The sequence below is a fragment of the Mauremys mutica genome, unplaced genomic scaffold (assembly GCF_020497125.1).
Source record: "Mauremys mutica isolate MM-2020 ecotype Southern unplaced genomic scaffold, ASM2049712v1 000904F_np12_subseq_75694:139562_obj, whole genome shotgun sequence".
NCBI lineage: Eukaryota > Metazoa > Chordata > Testudines > Geoemydidae > Mauremys > Mauremys mutica.
In genome coordinates, this window is record NW_025423071.1 from 50,103 (window position 1) to 63,869 (window position 13,767).

General features: G+C 56.0%; 3 non-coding genes across 3 annotated transcripts; 2 read left to right on the plus strand and 1 right to left on the minus strand.

Moving 5' to 3' along the window:
* Positions 1–590: 590 nt before the first annotated feature.
* On the minus strand, positions 591–663 carry TRNAR-CCU. Its single transcript has one exon. It is a non-coding gene; the product is annotated as a tRNA-Arg (tRNA).
* Positions 664–1,817: 1,154 nt separating this feature from the next.
* TRNAF-GAA lies at positions 1,818–1,890 on the plus strand. The gene has a single exon. It is a non-coding gene; the product is annotated as a tRNA-Phe (tRNA).
* Positions 1,891–4,092: 2,202 nt separating this feature from the next.
* Positions 4,093–4,186, plus strand: TRNAI-UAU. Its single transcript has 2 exons — positions 4,093–4,130; positions 4,151–4,186. It is a non-coding gene; the product is annotated as a tRNA-Ile (tRNA).
* The last annotated feature ends 9,581 nt before the right edge of the window (positions 4,187–13,767 follow it).

Below are 13,767 nucleotides of genomic sequence, written 5' to 3' on the forward strand. Positions count from 1 at the left end.
GTCTGTGTTGTCTTCTCTAGCAGTTGACTGGAAGGTGAGCACTGGCCGCATGCCATGTAGCCCGCGTTGTCTCAAAGGGCGAAAGCAGGAGGAATGATGCCTTCAGAGCCCACCCAATATTCCATAACATAGTTAAGGAAAATATTTCTCAATGAACTCTCAGTAAAAGATCAGAAGCAGCCAGTGTCCACATCAGTATATGAGCACTGGTATTTTCTTGAAATTTGTCAGACCAACCTAACTAACACCTAACACCCATTTGAAGTTCTTCTTTCACACTGTTGCTCATTCTCAGGTTCTGCCTTTGTCTCCAGACAGATCCATTCTCTTTCAGGACAGCCTTGCTCTTTCTGTCTGTGTCACTCACTGAGGTGTCGGAGTAAACACTCCCCTTCCTTCTATTCTCAGACAAACACTAGTATTAAGTGTTTGCTACTGATGGGTCTAGAAAGCATTTGTCAAGTGGAAGATGCTGTTTCTGGGGGATTGCTCCGAAGATCCAGTACTTTGGGTTCAAATGTCTCCCAGCTTCCTTGGGGAACATAACACCAAGGCATTTGTTGCAATATACAAGAAGGAAGGAGTTTTTCCACCCCAGATGGGACTTGAACCCACAATCTCTGACTGAGGAAGCCAGTGCCTTATCCATTAGGCCACTGGGGCCCTGAAGAGCAATAAAAAGAAGGATGGAAATTCCCTCTCAGGATTGCACATTCCTCACATTCACTCAGAAGCCAAATACCCATTTAATGGCCTTACAGAAACGTCTGCATCCCCTGGCAGCGAGGCAAACTGGGCAGGTGGCTGACAGAGCTGAGCACCCCCTTTCTGCCAGCCATCTTTAGAGAAGAACCCCACCCTAGCGTCACCCCTCCCTCCTTCAGCACCTCCACGGCTGTGGCTCTGAGTGGCAGTAGGATGATTAGGGGGTGAATCCGGGGCTGGAAGGGGGGTAAGGTCGGCCTGTAAGGAGTAACCAGGTGGGGCAGACCCAGGGGGAGGCTGTGGGCTGCTGGTCGGTTGTTGGGATCCGAGCTCTAGATCAAAGCTGCACAGTGACCTGACCCCAGGGTTATAGGGCCGACATAGTGACCCCCTTACTGGCCTCGGTGACCCCCAAACCCTTGTTACTAAGGGCATTGAGGAGTCTCTGTCCCTTAATAACTTCTGGGAGCTCCCCAGCAGGCTGCGGGCGTCAGCCGCCTCCTGCCTCACAGGTTAGACTCTTGGCGCTGTGCCAGCCGGCCCCTCGCTTGGCAGGCCCAGTGTAAGAAGCAGGAGGCCTGGTGCTGGCAGAAGAGGATTTTGATTAATCGACCTCTGTGTGATGGGCACAGGATGCTTCCACTCAGTTGCACAGCTGGGGGGGAGCAGGGGGAGCAGCTAAGGGCGCCGGGTTCCTCCGGTGAGGGTGTGGAGCAGCCGTTCGTTTTCCTGTTCGCACTCCTCTGCGGTGTGAAAATCGGGGAGGGGAGGCAGAAGCCCCACTTCCCTCCCGACATGACACCCAGTGGGGGAAGCCAGGACAACAGGGGGGGACGGCAAGTGGTGGCCAGACTCTCACCGCCAGGGTCTAGTCTAGCTCAGGGTCCAGGTCAACCTCCTCCCCGCGCCACTGGCCCCTAGTCCCCTTCCACCACCATGTCAACCCGGGCACTAGGGCAGGAACAGGGTGAGGCAGCAAGTCAAGCTGAGCAAGGCAGGCAAAAGCGAGTCTTGTGTTCATGGGCCGCTCACAATGACGTCCTTTTTGTGTGCAACTGCTACAAAAATATCTCGGGCAGAGACGCAAGAGGCCAAAATATTACCGCGCAGCTGCCAAAGTAGCTCAGTTGGGAGAGCGTTAGACTGAAAATCTAAAGGTCCCTGGTTCAATCCTAGGCTTTGGCAGGCCCCTTCATCCCTCTTTGCACAGTGGTGGCTGTGATGTTCAGTGTCTTGGAGCAGCTGGGCTTGGAGATGGTGGGTGTTCAGGAAATGCACATTAACAACTGTAGGGTAGCTTGATGGGCAGAGGGTGATTGGAGAAGGGCCCATCTCTCTGGTCCTCCAGGCCGGGGAAGAATGATGGGGTTGGAGTCTTGTTCTTCACATTCGCAGTGCGAGTACATAAGGGGCGGGAGCTCCAACCAGGGAGGGCATTCCTGGTGGCTTTGTGCTCCATGGCACTGGTTAGTGCTATATTAGTGTGTATGGTCCCCAGTTAAGGCATGAAAGGATAGTTCTATGAAGGAACTGGCTCCCTTCTTCTAGACCGCACGGTGTTTGGTGTTGGGGGGGATTTCAATTGTTGCACCGGCCTGAGGACTGCTGGCACTGTTTTCCCGACCGTCAGAGGAAACTCTTCTATGATGAGCACTACCTGGCGCAGGTCTGTAGTGAGGTCGGCTTAGAGGACGTGTTTCTCCACAGTGGAACCAATGGAGGGTGGGCGATAGCCTCCTATTCCTCTGACCCCGAGCTCACACCAGCCGGCAGTGGGGATACACCTTTCTGTGGGGACAGGCCAGGAGTCGCACTGACCGGATTTCCGTGAATGAGAGCACGTCGACAGCCCAGTGCAAGGTGGAGCCAATGGACTGTTCGGATCACACAGCTCTCACCATGTGCTCAATGTGGGCAATTCCCTGACCCAGGGCAGAGGATATTGGAAGCTGAACATCCAGAGCTTGCAAGATAAAAGAGCAGGGGGGCGAGGCCTGGCGGTCTTGGCAGAACAGGAAAGCATCAGAGGGTTCTGTGGTTACCAAGGGGATTGGTGGGAGTCGGTGAGGGAGGAGTTGGCGGCTTTGTTCCAGCGGTCAGGGAAACACCACAACATTAAAGAAACCAACAGTGCAAAGTCCTGCAGTGTCACCTGTGGGATTTCCACAAGAGTATCCAGGCAGGGGAGCCAGTCAGTGTGTGACTGTACGATCGGATCAAGCGACAGCTGCCCGAGTTCCAGGAGATGAGGCTGCAGTTGGCTGATATGAGCGGGAGCATCGAGTGAAGGGAGGAGCTGACTCCCATGACATTTTTGCAGCCTGCAGGGAATGGAAGACAAAGCAGGGGGATGCAGGGACTCAGGGCAGGACCCACGGATCCGGATAGTGCAGGACCACAGTCCCTGGAGGAGGAGAGAGAGTCCCACGAGAGGAAGCTGATGGTGGAAGCAATAAGTGCAGAGTGCAAACCAGCCAAGAGTCACAGGGGTCTAGAAAATGAAATAGCAGCTGGTCCCATGGTGTAATGGGCAGCACTCAGGACTCTGAATCCTGGAATCTGAGTTCAAATCTTAATGGGACCTCGTGACGACACGTTGCTTTTGCTACAAAGCACTGGAGCTCAATGTTGTTTGGATACCTTTTCTCATGTAGAGAGTGAGGTTTTTTCCCTCCTGCTGGGTGACTGATCCCCACTGAGATAGGTCTTTGGTCCGGCTGGTTCAATGGGCTGGCGGCTATAGGTTGGGGTCCTAGAACTTAACAGTCTGGCTAGAGATTCCTGTGGATTGATCATATGGTTGTTTCTTGCTGCTTCACCTGAATGTCCACAACTTTGGTCCCTGCAGGTGCCACACTCTTCCTCTTGCCCACATTGCATTTAAAGGAAGGAGTGTCAGGGCCAGGCTTCCCCAGTCAGGGCTAGGCAGGAGGGAGGCAGAGTCCCAGGCTGGAGCCCAACGCACCTCTCCTCCTCTGGGCAACCTGGGGTGTTGTTCCCCCATGTTCAGGCACCCCTGGAGCCCTGCACTTCACACAGCTCTCCCTGATTTCAGCTGTTAGTGAGGGAGACTCATTGCTAGCGCAGATTGGGCAGTTTTCTTGCATGAAAGACACTGTCCCAAAGCAGGACTAATGCTTAGAGCTGGTTATCAGCGATTTCAGATCTGTTGGTCTGCAGCAAGACTCTCCATTGAATCTTAACCAGCCTCTGTTATTACACAGGGAAGAACAAAAGGGTCAAATGGGGCCTGGAACCCTTAAGAAGAATCCACCCCACCGAGTACAACACTTGTCGCTACCTGCTCTCAACCCCACTGAGAATGTTTTGGGGGTCACTCCTTGGCTTTATCAGCCTAGGGGTCTCGGAGAATCACAATTAACAGGTGCTCCAGTGGTGCAATTGGTTAGCGCACAGTACTTATAGGGCAGTGCTGCGAGGAGCTATGCTGAGGTTGTGAGTTCAAGCTTCACCTGGAGCTCTGGTTTTCATTAGCCAAGTGGTGTCACCCCCCCATTTGGCCTATGGAATGTAGAATTCCAACCCAGGGACACTGAGGAGAGGAGGAGTCAGAAATGCCCCCTTCACTTATTACCTCCTCTCCAGGGCTCAAGTCAGAATCTACAATCCTTTCTGCCCGCCATCATCCCCTGTGCCAGGATCCCTCAAGCAGAGCCTGGAGTCCTGCCCCTGGCGTCTGTACTATTGACAAACACTAAGTGACAGGGACAAAACACTCAAATCCCGCCTGGTGCGAGGAGCCAGGTTTGTTCTTCAGATTCTGTCGTTGGTACATTTCCAACCTGGGAATGTCCCACAACAGCATTTAATGGGAAGCTGGCTGCAGAACAGTTACACGTGCACAGAGCTCCTGTGGAGGAGGGGTGGGAATTAGTAACATTTTGAGGATCGTTGGGAAATGAGCCTTTGCTGACAAGGTTTGTCTTTGTTCATATTTCACCTTCAGGTGTTATGTGAGGGATCTTTAGTATATTTTTGTGAGGTTAATAACTATCTCCTCAACTTTATTAACTCAACTTAAAAATTGGTGTCACTTGATTTTTGCATCTCCCTGTGAAAATTGCAACTGACACGTGTGGCTTTCTACAGGGGGGTCATGATGGGTTAAAGTTGAGGAAATCAGTCTCTGTACTTCTGGGGGAGTGTTGCCTTTTTTACAGCTGCCTCATGGCCAGGCACACTGGGCTGTTAGGCTGCAAAACCCACGGTCCTTGCCAGGGGCCACCTGCTGAATCCCTGGGCGGGACCTGCCCTGCCGTTGCTCGGGTGACTGTAGGTGGAGAAGCTTGCTGTGGGAGCCAATGTAGAGCAGGTGTCAGGGAAGGAGACGGGGTTCACTATTCACATTCTGAAGTGCACAATATTCCAAATTTGGGAATAATGATTCCAAATAGGATTTCATAGACTTAAGGTCAGAGAAGGACCATTATGGATCATCTAGTTCTGAACCTCCTGCAACAATGCCAGGCCACAGAATCTCACACCGCCCACAGATCCTGTAAACCAAACCCCTAACCTATAGTCTGAGTTATTGAAGTCCCTCAAATCGTGGCTTAAAAAGCCCTCAAGGTTCAGGGAATCCACCAGCAAGTGACACGCCCACCCGTGCCCACGCTGCAGAGGAAGGTCAAATGTCCGAGAACAATTCTATAAGAGGAAGGTGAATGCAGAGCTTATGAACACTAGGAGATAGCCCCAGACCTCCAATGGGGGCAGCGTGGAAATTAATAATGGGAAAGATCATTTGCGAAATTAGTCCGATCACTGACAAGATTTGTCTCTGTTTCCTATTATCACCTGTGGTGTTAGTTTTAGAGGAATCAGGACAGATTTTTTAACTATATTAAATAAAACACTATTTTATTTAACCCAAGCCAAAAACTTAGTGTCACTTTATTTTTTCCTCTGTCCTAGCAAGAATGAAATTGAAAAAAAAAAAATTTCGTGACTTTCTGGAAAGTGCAAGGCAAGATTAAATGTGGGGACATTCAGTCCCCCTTTAGTTTGTGGGCTGATGTTTTCTCTCTCACAGGTCGAGTGCCTGCAATTGAAAATAACCAAGAGGGATCTAAGGGCTGGTGGTACGTCTGAGCACATGTAAGTGACAGAGCGACGTCTCTCAGGGTGTGGAAAAAAACCCACACTCCCCAAACACCATAGCAGTTAAGGTGATCCTAAGCCCTGGTTAAAGAGTGCTAAAGAAAAGGAAGAATTGTTCTGTTCCGTGTAGTATTAACAGGGAAGGGAAAACCCTTCCTCTCACTGTTTAACCTCCAAAGTGCTATAGCTCAGGACCACAGCAGCATTTTAAGTGTAGACAGAGTTGAAAACCATAGGCGGCAGTTTGTATAATTTTTGGTGGGGGCCCAAAAATGGTGGTGCCCCCTCCCCGCTCCCCACTCTCCACCAGCCCTGTAAGGCCGATATAAAAATGAAGCTACAACAAACGCGACAGTGCCACAGGATTAACAAGAGGTCAATTAAGAGTGGAAAGTCAGAAGCAGCACTCTGCCTACTCAATATACAGTATTATATTTTGTTTGCATCTGTTGTGATGAAGTGGGAATGTTCTTAAAATATTTTCTCTTGAATACTGTTGTGAGGTGCCTCAGTTTTCCCTCTGCAAAGAAAAATGCCAACTGAAAGGTGTTGGGGACAAAGGGATCAGGTGGCCTCCTTGGTCCCAGAAGAGACAAACAGAGGACCAGAGGAGGGAGTGTCAGTTTTGGAGCATGGCTGGGGAAATTGGGAGAGACCCAGAACTTGGTTTCTGGGCTCCCCACAACCCCTCAAGGATGGACCTGACAGAGGGGTTTCTGTTTTTCTTGTACCAACAAGGCTCTGTTTAAAACTGTGTTTCCACCGTCATCCTAATAAATCCTTCTGTTTTTAACCTGTCCTGGCTGAGAGTCACATCTGACTGCAGAAGTTGGGGTGGCAGCGACCTCGTGGTTTGCCCCAATGAACCAGCCTGGGCAAGACTCACTTTGGAAAGTGCATGACCGTGGAAGGGCATGCTTGAATGCTCTGGGGCCGAGGTCAGACCCAGGAAGGTGTAAAGCTTCTTAGCCCTGGAGACAGTATGCTCCGAGAGAGGAGGCTCCCCCAAAGAGTCCCTGGAGTCCCTGGGCTTTGTATGGAGATGTTCTCAAAGCATCCACAGCATCCCCTTCCACACCGTGCACTTCCAGAAGTCCCGCACAGGGCACTGACAACTATAATTCCCTCCCTAGCCCATCCTCCGGCCATTTGTCTCTTTTCCAGGCATTAGGATGCCACCTGATCTCTCTGTTCTCCAACACCTTCAGTTGCACCTGGCAGGGGAAACTGATTTGGGAGGGAAATGAAAGTAAAAGCTGCCCAAAACCGAGCTTGAGCACCTTCCTGAATTTTGAGGTGTTTCAAATCTGGAAGGCAGGTGCTTCGGGGGTGGGAGAGGGCTGTTGGGCTCCATGGGGGAGCATCGGCAGCAACTGTCTGGAGCTGCATGGAGGCCAGATACGCTGCTCTGAGTGGCAAACAGTAAGTCTAGTTTGGGGGTTGTGAGAAGATGTAGTGGAGTTCCGGGGGGAGGGGGGCAGTCAAGGGACAAGGAGCAGGGGAGTTGGATGGGGCAGAGGTTCGAAGGGAGTTCAGTCAGGGGACAGGCAGCAATTTGGTATAGGCATGGAGTCTTAAGAGGTTTATCAGGGACAGGTAGGGGGTGCGGTCTCTGGGGGGGAAGTTGGGTGGGGGTCTCAGGAGGGGGCAGTTGGGGACAAGAGAAAGGGAGGCTTAGATAGGAGGCTCGAGCGTCCCAAGGGGGCAGTTAGGGGCAGGGGGGTCCTCGGGAGGGGGTAATTGGGGAACAAGGACCAGTGGGGCTTAGATAGGGGGTGGAAGGTTCTGGGGGGCAGTTGGGGCAGGGGTCCCTGGGGCAGGGGGCAATTCAGCGGACAGAGGCCTGGGATTCCAAAGGGCTCTGGGCTGCTAGGCAGCCCCCGCGGGAGCATCCCCAGAGCCCTTTAAATACCCAGCCGAACCGGGCTGGGAGTCAGAGGACTCCTGGGGCTGCCTGCAACCGCAGGAGCCCAGAGCCCCTTTTAAATCCGCAGCCGTGAGCCGGGAATCAGAGGGCTCTGGGCTGCCCTCACGCTGCGGCGGGAGCCCAGAACCCCTTTAAATCACAGCCGCGGCAGGGGATTTAAAGGTCTCTGGGCTGCCTGCCAACCGGGGGGAGCTGAGACCCATTTTAAATCCCCAGCCGCGGCCGGGAATCAAGAGGGCTCTGCGCTGCCCGCTGCGGCGGGGAGCCCAGAGCCCTTTAAATCTCCAGGCCGCGGCTGGGATTTAAAGGGCTCTGTGGCTGCCTGCACCTCGCGTGGGAAGCACAGAGCTTTTAAAATCCTCCAGCCCGCGGCCGGGAATCAGAGGGCTCTGGGCTCCCCCGCACGCAAGCAGGCAGCCCAAGAGCCCTCTGAATCCATTCCCGGCCGCGGCTGGAATTTAAAGGGCTCTGGGCTGCCTGCAAACCGCGGGGAGCCCAGAGCCTTTTAAAAATCCGAGCCGCGCCGGGAATCAGCAGGGCTCTGGGCTCCCCGCCGCGGCGGGCAGCCCAGAGCCTTTTTAAAAAATCCCAGCCTGCGGCCGGGGGAAATCAGAGGGGCCTCTGGGCCTTCCCGGCTGCAGCAGGCAAGCCCAGAGCCCCTCTGATTCCCCCGGCCCAGCGGCTGGGATTATAAAGGGCTTCTTGGGCCTGCCTGCAAACCGCGGGGAGCGCAGAGCCTTTTAAATCCCGAGCCGCAGCTGGGATTTAAAGGGCTTCTGGGCTGCCCTGCAAACGCGGGGAGCCCAGAGCCTTTAAAATCCCAGCCGCAGCCGGAGAATCAGAAGGGCTCTGGGCTGTCTGCTGCGGCGGGCAGACCCCAGACCCTTTTAAATCCCAGCCGCGGCCGGGAATCAGAGGGCTCTGGGCTGCCTGCAACCGCGGGGAGCCCAGAGCCCTTTAAATCTCAGCCGTCGGCAGGGATTTAAAGGGCTCTCTGGGCTGCCTGCAACCGGGGGCGGAGCTGAGAACCCTTTTAAATCCCAGCCGCGGCCGGGAATCAGAGGGCTCTGCGCTGCCTACGCTGCGGCGGGGAGCCCAGAGCCCTTTAAATCTCAGCCCGTCGGCTGGGATTTTAAAGGGCTCTGGGCTGCCTGCACACCCGCGGGGGGAGCACAGAGCTTTTAAAATCCCAGCCGCGGCCGGGAAATCAGAGGGCTCTGGGACTCCCCGCTCCAGCAGCAGGCACCCAAGCCCCTCTGATTCCCGGCCCGCGGCTGGAATTTAAAGGCGCCTCTGGGCATGCCTGCAACCGCGGGGCAGCCCCAGAGCCTTTTAAATAATCCGAGCCGCGGCCGGGAATCAGAGGGCCTCTGGGTCTCCCCGCCCGCGGCGGGCATACCCAGAGCCTTTTAAATCCCAGCCGCGGCCGGGAATCAGAGGGCTCTGGGCCTTGCCCGCTGCAGCAGGCAAGCCCAGAGCCCTCTGATTCCCAGGCCGCGGCTGGGATTTAAAAGGGCTCTGGGCTGCCTTGCAACCGCGGGGAGCGCAGAGCCTTTTTAAAATCCCAGCCCAGCGGCCTGGGATTTAAAGGGCTCTGGGCTAGCCTGCATAACGCGGGGAGCCCAGAGCCTTTTAAATCCCAGCCCGGCAGCCGGGAATCAGAGGGCGTCTGGGCTGTCTGCTGCGGCGGGCGAGCCAGAGCCTTTTAAATCCCAGCCCGCGGCCGGGAATCAGAGGGCTCTGTGCTGCCTGCAAAAAAACCCGCGGGGGAAGCCCAGAGACCCTTGGTTCTAAACACGTCTCAGCCGCGGCTAGGGATTTTCAAGGGCTCTTGGGGGGGGGCCCCTGCCTGCACCCGTCTGGGGAGCACAGAGCTTTTACAAATCCCCAGCCGCGGCCAGGGAATCAGAGGGCTCTGGGCTCCCCCCCGCCGCAGCAGGCAGCCCAGAGCCCGTCTGATTCCCCGGCCGCCGGGCTTGGGGATTTAAAGGGCTCTGGGCTGCCTGCAACCCGTGGGAGCCCAGAGCCCTTTTAAATCCGAGCCGCGTCCGGGAATCAGAGGGCTCTGGGCCTCCCCGCCGCTGCGGGCAGAACCCAGAGCCTTTTAAAATCCCAGCCGCGGCCGGGAATCAGAGGGCTCTGGGCTTTCCCGCTGCAGCAGGCAGCCCAGAGCCCTCTGATTCCCGGCCGCGGCTGGGATTTAAAAAGGGCTCTGGGCTGCCTGCAACCGCGGGGGGGGAGCGCAGAGCCTTTTAAATCCTCAGCCGCGGGGCCGGGGAATCAGAGGGCTCTGGGTCTGCCTGCATATCCGCGGGGAGCCCAGAGCCCTTTAAAATCTCAGCCGCGGCTGGGATTTAAAGGGCTCTGGGCTGCCAGCAAACGCGGGGAGCACAGAGCTTTTAAAATCCCAGCCGCGGCCCGGAATCAGAGGGCTCTGGGCTCCCCAGCCGCAGGCAGGCAGCCCAGAGCCCTCTGATTCCCGTCCAAAGGGCTGGGAATTTAAAGGGCTCTGGGCTGCCTGCAAACCAGCGGGGAGCCCAGAGCCTTTTAAATCCCAGCCGTCAGCCGGGAATCAGAGGGCTCTTGTCTTCCCGCTGCGGCGGGCATCCCAGAGCCCTTTAAAATCCCAGCCGCGGCCCGGGAATCAGAGGGCTCTGGGCTGCCTGCAACCGCGGGGAGCCCAGATCCCTTTAAAAAAATCTCAGCCGCGGCATGGGATTTAAAGGGCTCAGGGCTGCCCCTGCAACCGGGGGGAGCTGAGACCCTTTTAAATCCCAGGCCGCGGCCCGGGAATCAGAGGGCTCTTGGCTTTCCCGCTGCAGCAGGGCGCCCAGAGCCCTCTGATTCCCGGCCGCGGCTGGGATTTAAAGGGCTCTGGGGCTGCCTGCAAACCGCGGGGACGGCAGAGCCTTTTAAAATCCCAGCCGCGGCTGGGATTTAAAGGGCTCTGGGCTGCCTGCAAACGCGGGGAGCCCAGAGCCTTTTAAATCCCAGCCGCAGCCCGGAATCCGAGGGCTCTGGGCTTTCTGCTGCGGCGGTCAGCCCAGAGCCTTTTAAATCCCCAGCCGCGGCCGGGAATCAGAGGGATCATGGGCTGCCTGCAACCGCGGGGAGCCCAGAGCCCTTTAAATCTCAGCCGCGGCTGGGATTTAAAGGGCTCTGGGCTGCCTTGCACCCCGCGGGGAGCACAGAGCTTTTAAAATCCCAGCCGCGGCACGGGAATCAGAGGGCTCTGGGCTCCCCGCCGCAGCAGGCAGCCCAGAGCGCCTCTGATTCCCGGCCGCGGCTGGGATTTAAAGGGCTCTGGGCTGCCTGCAAAGAAAACCATAGCAGGGGAGCCCAGAGCCTTATTAAATCCTAGCCGCGGCCGTGAAATCAGAAGGGCTCTGGGCTCCCCGCCGCGGCGGGCAGCCCAGAGCCTTTTAAATCCCAGCCGCGGCCGGGAATCAGAGGGCTCTGGGCTTCCCGCTGCAGCAGGCATAGCCCAGAGCCCTCTGATATCCCGGGCCGCGGCTGGATTTAAAGGGCTCTGGGCTGCCTGCACACCGCGGGGAGCGCAGAGCTTTTTAAATCCCAGTCCGCGGCCGGGAATCAGAGGGCTCTAGGGCTGCCTGCAACCGCGGGGGACCCAGATCCCATTAAAACTCAGCCGCGGCTGGGATATAAAGGGCTCTGGGCTGCCTGCAAACGCGGGGAGCAACAGAGCTTTTAAAATCCCAGCCGCGGACCGGGGAATCAGAGGGCTCTGGGCTCCCCTGCCGCAGCAGGCAGCCCAGAGCCCTCTGATTCCCGGCCCCCGCGGCTGGCATTTAAAGGGCACTCTGGGCTGCCTTCAAACGCGGGGAGCCCAGAGCCTTTTAAATCCCAGCCTCATCCGGTGAATCAGATGGCTCTGGGCTTCCCGCTGCGGCGGGCAGCCCAGAGCCCCTTTAAATCCCAGCCTCGGCCCGGGAATCAGAGGGCTCCTGGGCTGCCTGCAACCCTGCGGGGAAGCCCAGAGCCCTTTAAAATCTCAGCCGCGGCTGGGATTTAAAGGGCTCTTGGGCTGCCTGCAAACGCGGGGAGCACAGAGCTTTTAAAATCCCAGCCGCGGCCCGGGAATCAGAGGGCTCTGGGCTCACCGCCGCAGCAGTGCAGCCCAGAGCCCTCTGATTCCCGGCCGCGACTGGGATTTAAAGGGCTCTGGGCCGCCTGCAACCGCGGGGAGCCCAGAGCCTTTTAAATCCGAGCCGCGGACTGGGAAATCAGAGGGCTCTGGGCTCCCCGCCGCGGCGGGCAGCCCAGAGCCATTAAATCCCATCCGCGGCCGGAGAATCAAAGGGGCTCTGGGCATCCCGCTGCAGCAGAGCAGCCCAGAGCCCCTCTGATTCCTGGCCGCGGGCTGGGATTTAAAAGGCTCTGGGCTGCCTGCAAACGCGAGGGAGCCCAGAGCCATTTAAATCCCAGCCGCAGCTGTGAAACAGAGAGGCTCTGGGCTGTCTGCTCGCGGCGGGGAGCCCAGAGCCTTTTAAATCCCAGCCGCCGCCGGGAATCAGAGGGCTCTGGGCTGCCTGCGGCGGCGGGCAGCCCAGAGCCTTTTAAATCCCAGCCGCGGCCGGGAATCAGAGGGCTCTGGTCTGGCCTGCGAACCGCCGGGGAGCCCAGAGCCTTTTAAATCTCAGCCGCTGCTAGGGATTTAAAGGCCTGGGCTGCCTGCAACCGCGGGGAGCCCAGAGCCTTTTCATCCCAAGCCGGCAGCCGGGAATCAGAGGGCTCTTGGCTATCCCGCTGCAGCAGGCAGCCCAGAGCCCTCCTGATTCCCGGCCGCGGCTGGGATTTAAAGGGCTCTGGGCAGCCCTGGCGGCGGCGGCAGTGCGGCGGTGGGGCGCTCCAAGCAGGGGGAGAAAAAACATTGGTGGGGCAGAGCCCCTGCTTGGGATTTATTCCATGGGGCAAAAGCCCCATAGCCCCATATAAGTCGGCGCCAATGAGTGAAAACTAAATCTGTCTGGCTTCCACTTTGTGCTGTGGATGCTCAGGTACTGAGAATACAATAATAACAACAACAACAGCACAGTGCTTGCATAGTTGGCAGGATTTGAACCTGCACAGGGAGACCGCAATGGATTTCTAGTCCGAGTCATCTTAAACCACTAACTCAGCCACCACTACTTGACATGCACATATGTCACTACATGATAATTCTGTTCTCGCTGAATTGTCACTTCAAATTGTTTTGCTCAGACCAGCTTCCCCAGCAAACTCCATGGCTGCATTAGTATAAGTGTGTCCTTGGCTGAACAGCGAGAATTCCCTGCCGCTATTTCCCTTCCGGTTGGAACATCATTAGAGATGTGTTTGATTGTTTTTCCTTCCCCACTCTGACAATTCAGACAGTCCCTTTCCTAGTCCAAATCTCCATCACAACGTTCCAATAGCAAGGGGCAGGATTTCTCTGAGGCACTGAGGGCTGGTGAGTTGAATTGAGCCTTGCATTTCACGCTTGATGTTTCCTGTACTAACAACAGCAGCAGAAAGAAAGAGCCCGAGCCAATATCTCCCTGGCAGGGATGGAGGTGCCACGTCCCCTCTGTCTGACCGTCGCCATTGCAGGAGAGAAGGTGTCACTGGAATCGAATGCCCTGGCTCAGACAAGAGACACATAAGATTTTGCTGTTCATGGATCTGTGCAAAGGAAATTTGTGTCTCTGTGTGAAATTGAGGTCGGAAATGAAACGGCCACATTGTGGCCCAGTGCTCTAGGGGAATGTGGGTGAAGGACTCAGGCAGAGAAATGAGTTAACAGGGGGTTTGTATTTATTGCCCTGATTAAAATCAATGGCTAAAAGGAAGCCCACTGTTGTTAGTACTTGTACCTGTGATAGGGACACCCCCAGTGGGTGTCAAGTCCATTTGCCTTCCACCAGGGGCAGTCGATTATTTTATCAAGATACAAATTTCTCTACTGGTCAAGGTATAGTCAAGGTCTAGACTCCAGAGAAAACAATACACTGCCTGATAAGAAGAAGTACATC